The 12,092-nt window shown below is 32.3% G+C and overlaps 1 pseudogene; it reads right to left on the minus strand.

Annotated features, from left to right (window-relative positions):
• Positions 1-4,521: 4,521 nt before the first annotated feature.
• LOC118045713 (transcription factor HEC2-like) lies at positions 4,522-5,647 on the minus strand (annotated as a pseudogene).
• Between the last annotated feature and the right edge of the window lie 6,445 nt (positions 5,648-12,092).

A 12,092-nucleotide genomic window follows, 5' to 3' on the forward strand; every position in this document is an offset into this window, starting at 1 on the left:
ATGACTTTAGTCTCTCTAAAGGCTAGATTAGACTTAGCCTCGAAAAGCTCCCTAACCAATTTTTCCCTTATACGAGTCACCTTGGCTTCTTAAAACTAGACATGTAAGGAAGTATTTTTAAATGATTGGCTAACCTATTGGATAGTGGAATACATAGCCTCTCATGATTATGTTTAAGCTCTAAAAAATTATTAGATAGTTTTATAGTCCTATAATACTTTTGTTGCAATATCTTTGGTACTAATAAGAGAATCAATATCCTTTTGCAGTTGTACTAAGACTTTATTTACATTTTGACTAAATAAATCTTTGCGCTCTAGGGAGATTGTCCTTCATAAACTACTTCAAACCATCAATAAAAGGCTTATTTCCTAAAACACTATCCTCTAGGGTAAGAATGACTAGTAATAACTCTTAAAATTGGTTTTTTTAGAGTTTATTTTAAGATATGAAATGTCCACTAGTGGAGGAGCATAGATTTAAAAGAGTTGGACATCTAAGTTTCTTTGATATAAAAAGATAAATTTTCATTTAAAATTAGAAATATTGAAATTAAAAGTTTCTTTAAATAACAACATGGACTTACATACCAACTTTGTAGAGACATTATAGAAATTTAATATAACACCATGATTTTTTCCTCTTCAACACGAGATGCAAGAGCATCTGCATTGGCCTCATAAAGATATTATCCCTTGGATCAATCACTAGTGTTAATCATTCACCTTGATTACTCTCAATATAATCACCCATTTCTTTGTTAGAAGGTATAACTTCTAAGGTGACTATGATAGTACTCTGGGTGTGCTTTTTTCCTTCATAGAATGAATAACCAAGTTGTAATTAATACTCATGCTTCTACAAGAACAACTTCCAAAGGTCAAGACACACCTACTTGAAAAGAGGGTACCTTAAGAGGTTCCATCACCAAGGTTGAGGTTGTATTAGAACTTAAAAACATGCTATGTTTTTTCTGGTACTTTGATAGGATCACATTGCTAGGTAAAAGTAATTCAAGTTGATGGCACTTCACAAGTAGATAAGAGAGGAACTTTAATAGCTTGGGTGAGTGAGACATCATGGCTTTAAATAGCAGTAGTAGTGAGTAAAATTTCTAGAAGAGATAGAGTCACTAGTTTATGTAATAAACACTAAGAATAGGATCAATCTTATGTTGTGAGACTGTATAAAGAAAAGTTATGAGAATGTAAATAAACAACAAACTATAATAAAAATAAGTTTGAAACAAATGTTACTATCAACGCCTTTAAGAATATACCTTTTACTCGATCTAGTTGGAAGGTTAGTTGTAATTCTTATCTTACTTCTTTTCTTGAGGGGTTGATCATCAAAATACAACTTTGCTATTATATCTTTTTAGAAAACATTGTATTACAATTCTAAGGTGGTAATGATTGAAATGATATTTTTATAACTTCCCTTACATGGTCCAAAATATCAAATACTAGTCTATTTGGACCTCCATTATCTACCCCATGTAGTATGGGAAAGAGAATTCCTTAGACGAATCCTAATTGCTTAACCACTAGATGAGAATTATAAGGATCACAAGAATAGGATTTGTCCCTTAGGATAAGGTTTTCAATCTTCTTTGTACCTTGCCTTAGTTAATTCCAAAAGAGATATAATTAGGTTGCTTACATTAGTGAGGTTTAGGAAGAATTGTACATATTCTCCAAAAAATATATATATTAAAGGTTATATGATCTCTTATAAAGGAGGTTATAAGTCTTATAAATTCTACTTCATCTTTTACTAAATCCTCCAAATAACTGATATTAATTTTGTAGTTGTATAGATCTCTTTACTAATTTAGTAAAGGCTATTAATTATGACCAATTCATAAATAGTAATGGTCTTTAATCCATACTTGAATATGAAAATTTGCACCAAAATAGTATTGCATGTTGTCGAGCTATCTAGTGTAATTTACAGGAGCAGGACTAGACTATAATGAGATATTCTTTTTCCAAACATTTAAATTTACATGATTGTCTAGAAAACAAATTATTTTTTTCAATAATTAAGGCAAAGTAAAAATCTTCCACGCCCTAAGGTATCCCTTTATAAAATGGGCCAAGTCATTCCTTTTCTTTTTTCACTTTAAGTAGCATTCATATTAGACCATTTAAATTAAAGCATTTAATGAAGTTGTATAGGACAAAGTAAATTTACATTATTGTCTTGAAAACAATTGTTTTTTGTTTTCAATAACTAGGGCAAAGTAAAAATCTTCCTCACCCTAAGGTATTCTTTTATAAAATAGGCCAAGTCATACCTTTTTTTTTCTTTTTCTTTTTTTTACTTCAAGTAGAATTCATATGAGACCATTTAAAATAAATCATTTAATGAAGTTGTAATAGGGCAAAGTAAATTTACATGATTTTTGTCTTGAAAACAATTTTTTTTTTCAATAACTAGGGAAAAGTAAAAATCTTCTTACCCTAAGGTATCTTTGTATAAAATAGGCCAAGTCATTGCCTCTTTTTTTTTTTTTAATTAGCATTCATATTAGACCATTTAAAGTAAAACATTTAATGAAGTTGTAACAATGAACTAGAAAGATTGATTTTGCAGTGGAATGTGAAGTGGAATGTGAACTTCTCATCTTAAGGAGGTAGTGCTTAATATTCTTGATTGAAATTTTTTAGAAAAATCTCTTTTTTTATATGAAAGATTAAAAATTAGGTACAATTTAAGAAACCTAAACAATACGTCTAAAAACTAAAGAATAAGTAGTTTTGAAATTAAATTGATTGGCTCAAAACATTTGAAATTTTAGATATATTTTAAAACAAGATTAAATGATTTTAGAGAAATAATGTTATTTTTCATATCATACTTAGTTAATATGATCAATCGATTTTAATGCAAGTATGAAGAGGTTAGCATTTCTTTGTTTAAGAAATTCAAAAACACAAAGGGTATTTTTTACAAATAAAATAAACATACACATGTGAAGTATAGAAAACAATAATTCTTCACCATAAAACATGGAAAAAGAACTTAAATAAATTGTGAATTTGAAGAATCAACTAGCATCCAATTTCATGGCTCTCACACTTTTTTATTATTATTATTATTAATGTGAGTGTCCAGGCCAGCTTGCGCACACTTCGACTAATTTTATAGGCCCTGAAATTAATGACCATATAAGCCTTCAGTTGCCTTGAATTTTTTAAAATTCAAACTAGTAATATCAAAAAACAAACATAAAATATGATCAGCTAAGCACCAGTTACATTTATTCATAAGCCTGGTGGTGATGTTTTCTATATTTTGGTGTATGTGGATGACATAGCTGTAATGGAAACCAATCCTAGTGATGTTCATCATCTTATAGTGCAACTTTCCAAGGAGTTCGAAGCTGTTCACTTACAGGATCTTCACTATTTTATTGGTCTTGAAGTCAAGAGAACAATTAATTCAATGATTCTTTCACAACATGAGTATCTTTTTGACTTGCTGCACAGGATTATGATAGACAAGGCCAAACCAGTAGGCACTCCAATGGCTTCCAACACCATCCTTAATCTCATTGATGGTGAACCGATGGCTCATACTACATTATATAGAATGACTGTTGCATCTCTTCAATATGCGCCCTAGCAAGTCCTGGTTTATCCTTGTGTTAATAAGCTCTTCCAATTTATTATGTTTTTTAGATTATCAACCTATCTAGTTTTTAAGACTGTCGTTGAATTAATTTTTTATTGCAGACACTATGGTTGTGTAATGGTTAGGATTAGTTATATTGTAAATCGATTAACTGACTAATATTAAAAAAGATAAATTTAAGAATATAAAATGGTGTATTGTTTTAATTATCATTTTTTATTTTTGAAGGTAGATGTTTATTTGATACCAAGATTTTTCTCTTAATAAGTTATAGTTTGTTTAATTTAGTTTTATTACTTTATTTCTTTTATCTTAATATAACTTAGATAATCTCAACCCACCTCTAACTTGAAATCATTTAGCATAAAGACCTGAACTAGATTTTCGTCGTGGGTTCAATCCTTTACTTGCTTTATACTATCTTATTGGTTTAAATTATGGTAATTAATTTGTATGACCATGACATCACAACAACATCAGATGATTATTTTATTGATAACACTCACCTATTAAGCCTATTATTATCCATGAACAAAGCTCAATGTCGAGTGAAGTTTTCCCAGCTTCATCAATATCTTTTCCTGTGAATGTAATAACAAAAAAAAAAAAGCCAGAGAGTTCTAGGTGAAAAAAGATATACCCTCGCACAATTAAAAAAAAAACCTTATCTTAATATTAAAGAATTTCTTGAAGAGTGGAATATTATTTTGACTTGTGTAGTTAAAACAAATAGCAAGTTATCCTTTGAACAATTTAGTTTCAATCCCGATAAATTTTATATGAACATGAAAGGTATGCTTCTGCTCTTGAAGATATTGTATTCTAATAAGACTTGGACTTGCGTTTATAATTCTTTTGCAGACTTTAATTAAGAGTGCGGGATATTCCATAAAAGTTTTGAATTAAGGAGCTAGCCATGCATTGGAATCCTTTAACCCAATTACAACACACAAACAAGATAACAAGAAAATCATGACTAATTACAAAACCCAAAAAAAGGACTATTGACTTGTACAGAAAAAAGACAATTGCCCAGCTAATCCTATCTCTCATCTAAGCATCTGCATCGTGCCCACCATATTAGCAGCAGGGTCGAAATTCTTTACCAAAGAAGAATAACCAACACTAGGCATTGTAACTCCGGTGATGCCAAAACCACCCATTAGCCTGTTAGCACCAGTTTGTTCTAAAGATTGCACTTGCATCTTCAAGAATTTCACATAATGTATAGCCTCATCTAACATAGAAGCCGTGTCCATTTTGGTGCCTCCTGGAACTAATCTCTGGAGAATCCTTATCCTCTCACTTATTCTTTCCCTTCTATGCCTCGCAGCTACACTTTATGGATCCTTAGATATCTTGACATTCCTTCTTTTTGGAGGCTTTACCGATTCCGGGTCTATATGTGCCGGTTGCATGGCTGCTATGCGAAAGATTATCTCTCTAATTGTTGTAGTTGAGTTTTTCTTCTCCATTGAAGATAAGAAAGAGTTTGCATTTGAGAATGGAGTGCCATATTCGAATTTTTTGGCCATCATGGCGTGTTGAAGAGATGGTGTCACTGGTTCTTGGATTGGAGTGCCCATAAATGGCATGGAGCAAGGTGGATTTATCAGTGGTGGTGAAGATGCATGTGGATCATGCCAGATAGGTGGCGAAGCTACAGTATTAGCTGTAGGATTCCCGTTGGAGAACTGGATTTCTTGTAGTAGTGTTGAAGTGTTAGTAGTGTTGTAAAAAGGCTCGCTGCAAAAATCAGGAAGCTTTTCCATTTGCATCATCATTGTCATCATATCCATATGTTCCTCTCCTGATGATGATTTCACCATGTCCACATCCATTGATTCTAACAATCTTGGAAACTGCCCCCCCAAGGTATCAGGTAAAAAAAAATAGAAAGTGTGTGTTAAGTGTATGTAGAAGAGCTAGGGAGGGACGGGGGAGGGAATGGGTTGATAATTGATATTCACAGACTGAACAACTGAGCAACAGAGGTATGGAGGAGCAGGTAGAAGAGAGGCTTAAGAGGGAGATTTTAAGGGCTTTGTTGCTTGATAAATATTGCAGAGATAAGGGAGAAAGAAAATATTATAAAAACAAGTGTGCAAGATTATTTCAGAAACCCATCACCATTTCAGTAGGGTTACAGGAAGTGGAAGGCTTTATATGGCAACTTGTACGGTATATTTTATACAGGGCTAACAGAAGATAATATACTCACAGCTGTCTCAACTTAACCACTGACAAAAATGTCAACTGCAACTATAAAAGATCAATGGTAAATAGACCTTACATGGATTTAGGCCCACAAAGTAGAGGGCTAGGATTAAAGGGATTTGGTGCATGAACCACTTAATTTGAAACTCTCTTTTATGGCCCTTTTTAAGTGCTTTTGATCTAATTCAGAGCTGCGCAAGTGCATTGCTTTGCTTTGCCTAGAAATTTTACATTTTTGCAATTAATAATGACCCGTGAAACCCCACCATTCACATGACATATGTCAGAAGATCAACCAGCCAGACCACCCCTTTCATTTGTGATGGATGACCGCCCGGCAGCCGGTGAAGAATTCCGGTGTGTCAGTGGCTGTAGCATGTACACGAGACTCAAATTGCTGAAGTGGGTTAGGGATCATTAGGGTCCCTAATGATGCTGGTCTCATGTTGCTTCCTCTGTGGCACACTTTCCAAAGTGGATTAAGAGATGGAATTGTAAATTGCCTTGACTTCTGTATAAAGTTGCTTTCAGTTTTCATGGAATTGTAAATTTAGCTAGAATTTGAACAGAGATTATAAAATTTAATTTAATGCAGAGAATAGACATATAGTGGTTCCTTACTTCGAATTTTAACCCCATGTCGTTCGAGATGCTAGAAAGTCGATTTTAATTACACCTTGTATATGCATGATTAAGGAAAACAAATTTTTTTTTTTCAGCATTAAAGATATCTTCTCATACATTGAATTTGAGTCCATTCCATTGTCCACTACCAAATTTGTTGGTGCATGCATAAAAAATTATTTTCTTGCAAATCCTTCAAAGATTTTATATCTTGAAATATGATAAATTGATGAAAAATCCATGACAACAACTAAATCTAGTCTTTAGACGTGTAGGAAAAGTGATATTCATGACATTAAAAGGCATTTGATTCATATATTAATAGGTTTTAGTTTCAGTTCACTTCAAAAAAAGAAAATTACCTAGAAATATATGTGAGGAAATGGAACACATGGCTTGTGTGCATTATATTTATAATCTTACAGCAAGCAAGCAATCATTAAGGGAAAACTAAAATTGATCTATATATGATCCACAATTAATTTAATTGTTGATGATTATGATTACTATTAATTTAATTTATTTGTGATTTAATGAGGAATTGATAAGAGAACATGTTCTGTCTTAAAAGTGCCCAACTAGACATAGAGAGTATCTAATTAAATATAAATGAAAAGTATGTATAGGTTGTTCTTCCTATACTCTTAAATTATTATCATGGAAAAAGAAAAGCCTTATCTTCACAGCATAATGCTTTAAGAGATGCACGCGCAGGACCTCTGCTCGAATGGAAATATATAAAACTCACTAGAAATTGATCATGCCTATTGTTCAATATTCGAGCCTGATTTCTTTTTTCTTTTACTTGGTGGTAAACTCGATATGATCATTGTATCTTGTACGATCTGAATATTGCAATTAAGTAATTAATTAATGTTAATTATGTTCATACACTCCATATATGTGTGTGTGATGGTGATAATTTTGAACCAATGCAGAAGAAGCAAAAGCAATGCATGATAGAGCTTATCATGCATGAAGCTAAAGCTATTGCGGGGGTGAAGCTAAAGCTATTGCGGGGGTGAAGCAAAATTGAAGGAGTCCAAGAAGAATCTGTTGTGTGAGAGAGATCCATATCGTAAAGAAATTGCAAGAGCAAAAACTAATATATTTGGAGGGCACCGATCGTTTCATTGATCATTTTGAAAAAGTTGAAAAAAAAAGATACGCAATGTTCTATTTAGCAACAACAAAAAATCATCACAAAATGTATGTATTTTATTAATTAATCAAAAGATGCCACAACAATCTAAGAAGAGCAGCAGTGCATTGCAAGAGAGCCAAGCAAAATGTTGATGGGTAGTCCAGAGGGGCATGCAAAAGTGACAAGAAAACAGGTTGTGCAGGTGTTGCATACACATAAAGCATGTGTGATCCTGTTGATGGAGAAACCATGCAAATGAATTGGGAAAATCGGTAGCGCTAAGGATTAAATGAAGGGAAAAGGTTTGCGAAGAAGAAGGGAGGGTGAAGTCAATGTGTTGTCAAGTTGAAGCAAATAGCAAGAAATTTTAGTCAGAAAGCACTGATAAAAATGACACAAAGAAATAGCTAGAAATCAAGGGTCAATGGCAATGAAGAAATCAAACTCAATTTTTACTGTCTAAATGTCAGAAAATTGCAAAATTATATCGGGATTATTTAGGGACAGAGGTGGTGTTTAGCTTGAAGAAATCAAACTTAATTTTTCAATCAAAATGACATTCTCGTACAATTCAAAATGTAGATTTTGGGTTTTTAGCTGTGTGGACTTTAGTGAATGGCAGAAGTCTTGAAATCCCATAAGCATATGTATATACGGAGGTGTTTATTGAAAAAGCAATTAACTGTCTTTTTATAGAAGGGTTGAGAAGGTAGGTGTCATAGTTTGTGCTGACAAAGCAATTTCAACAAAGCATGATAGTAGGTTTAGTAAAGTAAATCACCTAATGATGCGATACTAGCTGGATTATCAAATGATTTATTTAAAGTGTTTTTTGGATCTATTCTAAGGTCTAAAATAAAATAGATGAAAGAGAAAATCAATTGATTAATTCAAAAGATTTGGGTTAAAAAAGTTCAAATCTAACACTCTGGATCTTTATTTAATTTTTGCGTCATAAATAGAGCTATAAAAGAATTTTGAAAGTGATTTTAGTTGGGTCAGAAACTAAACATTTATACCTTGTTAACGATATATGTTAAGTTTGTTAATTTATTTGGACGAGAAAGAACAACGTGTTTGAAGTTATATCTAGAATCTATTAGCAAAGTGCAAAAACATAAAAAAATAATGTTTCCTTAAGAGTTATGAATTTTATCCATTATAAGGAGTCCTTAATGGTATTGAGAACTTATGTGATAGGCTTTTGCTTACTTATTTTACAAGGATTTTATATCAAATAAGAATAATTAATTGGTTAAAAATTAGTTTTTAATTTATAAGGCATCAGGCTTTTGTTTAGTAAGGATTCTTCAATAATTATTTTTCTTGGATATTTTTACTATTATTTGCAAAAAAGGTGAGAAATAATCTTAGACTATTCTTTTATGTATTTTTATTATTTTAAACCTTTTTAATTAGTTTGGGCTTTATTTAAATTGGGTGTATGTCTGACCATTAGTTTTAGAGTTTACATATAAATATTCTTTATGTAAGGATTTTTATTCAATTGATGATTTTTTATTTACAAGTGGCCGCATATTGTGTGTCTATTTCTATTTGAATGGTTGAGTGATTTCTTAACTAAGTTCTTCATTGAACTTGTAAACTCTTCGAAGGATTGATCAACTTTGTTGTGATTTATACTTCTCATTCGTGTGTCATTATAGACATATAGGGTAGGGGTGATCAATTATATATAACTTTGACTCTTCGAGAAAAGGTTCTTGTTGGGTAAAGTTGCAAACTTTTTTTCAAATCTCAAATTAGCAATTTAAGGGACAATTATGCATCACTTAATTGTGGTCTAGTTCAGAGGGACATTGTTGTTTGCTTGGTGCATCATTTGTTTCAAAGATGGAAGATAGACCATGGTCAAGTGATTCAAATTCACATAGAGGATTAGTTACAACAACCAATTAAGAGCTATTAATTAAAACAAAAATTAGTTAGGTATTTGCCACATATAAAAGCAAGAGAAAGAACTCTTATTGTTGAAAATGAAAAGTAGCATCTCTTAAATGAAAGAAATGAGATTGTTGAAACCTTTGGAGATGTATCTCCTTGACATGACCAAAAGATTGATGCTTTATCCCAAGTATGGTTACACCCAAACATGAGCAATACTTAACGAAGAATCGGAGCAAAGGTCGAAAGTGCAACTTCTTGTCTCAAACAAAGTAGATGTTATTCCCCATACAAATGACAACAGCTCTCCCAAAGTTGGAGAGAGACCCAAGGTGAGGGAAAACAAGTATGCATAATGATGCATTATCTCATTCATTTAATCCACAATAGAAGTGGAGCCACAACTAAAAAGCAGCTCTTCCTAAGGCTAGTAAACTAAAAAACCAATAGAAGAAAAGATCACAAAGGCCATCAAAGCCAACCCTCAACATGATAGAAACACCATAAAGGAAGCTAAGTCAATCTCTACTAAACCCAAGAGACAATAATGGTCAACTAACCTAACAAAAGGAGTAAACCAACACAACACAAAAAAAGGCATATCCCATGATAAAAAAAAAAAAAAAAAGCAATACCTCATGATCAAGAACTAATGCAATCAAAATCCCAATAGAAAAAATTCCAAAAAAAAAAAAAACATTTCATCCTAGACACATAAATTAGTGTGAAATAATGAAGAAGCCTATGAAAGACCAAACCCAACCATGTTCTATGATGAAGAACCAAAAAAAATAAAAAGCAATGCACCGTGATGAAGAAACAAATCCCAAAGATGAAATAACCCACCCAACCATGCAAGTCAAAAGAAATCTTGCACTAAGAAGAAAGAACGCTTAAAGGACTGTTGAGTTACATAACCGTATAAAAACCCAACCATATAGCATGATGAGAAACCAAAGCAAGCCAACCCAATGACATTCCACAATAAAAACTCAAATCAAGCCATTCCCATGATCATAAAATGAAAGCCAATGTTGTGATAACCCACCCAAGCACACGAAGCAGAAGAAATATTACGCCAACCCAGCCTTATCCCACAATCAAAACCTAAACAAAGCCAATCTAAAGCCCAAATCAAGCCAATCAAGCAACATCCTATAATGATTAAACAAAAACCAAGGCTGCAACAACCGACCCAGCCATGCCAAGTTGAAGAAACCATGCGCCTAAAAGTAAAATGTTTAAGGGACTATTCCAATCCATAATCGCATGAGTCTTGATCAATATGGTTTTTGCTACATGTTTTAGCTTTTCTCTTTAATACTTGTAACCAAGCATCTAATTGCATTTTTTAGACTATGGCCCCTCTGCCTCTTTTTCTCTCAATTTTTCAATTAACACCTCAAAATTGGCAAACCAATAGCCACTTAAAAATTACATCTTTTCAATTTGTCTAACTTCGATTTCTATATATTATCGTCATATATTGTTGTCTAAGAACCTTTTCATACCCTACAAAAATATGAAAGAAGGACGTATAAAAGCGTATGGCCAGTGAGGGTAATGGACCACGGTATGAGGCCTATAACTATAATATCCTTGTGTGCTTCAATGAATATCAATGAAGAACGCAATTTCCATATATATTTAACTAAACTCTACAAGGACTGGAGTAATAACAATTGCTTTCATAAAAAAAAAAAAATTAAGTACATTGAAGATGCCCTTTCATCAAAACGTTGTATAGGTAGACTTATTATTACACGCACCATGCTTTAATCGGCCAAGTGTACTAAAGTGATGACGTTAAAAGTTGGATGTTGATCGAATTACAACTCATTCATTTGAGATGGATCGTCTTATATATATTATGGCAACATCTTGTGACTTATTCCTCTATCATTTTAGCCAATTTTTGCAATGATAGAGAGTTTGTATGGTAATAAAAAAACAAATAAATTAAAAAACAGACCACAAACAGCTACCTAGCTTAGATTGGCATGGTCGTCCATGATTGAAAGTTTATCATATTGTAGATAACTTAAATCCTTCATTTCAAACTATCTAGATAACTTTATCTTCAAAACTAAAATGACATCAATCTCATCACCAGTAATAATCATGTCATCAATATATGAAGACAAAATGATACGACTTATATCAGTGCACTTAACAAAAATAGTAGAATCATCACTACTAGAAACAAATCTGAGAGAAGAGATCACAATAGAAAATATCTTAAATCAAGCACGAGGTGCTACCGTATAATGTTTTCTTGAGCTTACAAACATACCTAGAGTCATGTGAAGCACTAGGAAGGGCGTCATATAAACTTTTTCTTAAAGATCTTTATTCAAGAATGTATTTTTAACATCAAGTTGAAAGATATGTCACTAATGAACCAAAGCTATTGTAATAAGAGTATGAATAATAGTCATTTTTTGCAATAGTGGTAAATGTCTTCTCATAATCTATACCATAATGTTGAGAGTATCATTTTGCAACCAACATAGCTTTGTATCCCTTAGTAGACCCATCAGAATTAATATTGATCTTATACACC

Source organism: Populus alba, chromosome 5, assembly GCF_005239225.2.
Source record: "Populus alba chromosome 5, ASM523922v2, whole genome shotgun sequence".
In the NCBI taxonomy this organism is placed as follows: Eukaryota; Viridiplantae; Streptophyta; class Magnoliopsida; order Malpighiales; family Salicaceae; genus Populus; species Populus alba.